The sequence below is a fragment of the Crocodylus porosus genome, unplaced genomic scaffold, assembly GCF_001723895.1.
Source record: "Crocodylus porosus isolate Cpor-Errol unplaced genomic scaffold, CroPor_comp1, whole genome shotgun sequence".
Classification (NCBI taxonomy): domain Eukaryota; kingdom Metazoa; phylum Chordata; order Crocodylia; family Crocodylidae; genus Crocodylus; species Crocodylus porosus.
In genome coordinates this window covers 17371251-17371547 of record NW_017728949.1, presented here as the reverse complement: position 1 = coordinate 17371547, position 297 = coordinate 17371251, and positions in this window count along the sequence as shown.

Genomic DNA, 297 nt, shown 5'->3' with positions numbered 1-297 from the left:
CCATCTAAAAAAGCTTACAGAGCTCCAAAGGCCTAGCTTACTGAGTCACTATGAGTTATAAACAGTAATGGAAATCCATGGGTTATGGACTGTAGAATTTGTCTCAGTGGATGCGTCTACATGAGATGCTTTACTGCACAGTAGCATAGTTTACTGTGCAGTAAGCACATGTGTCTACACATGCCCAAGCTTACTGCCCAGTAAACGACACTAGATTTCATAGATTTCATAGACATTAGGGCTGGAAGGGACCTCGGGAGATCATCGAGTCCAGCCCCCTGCCCAAAGGGCAGGAAG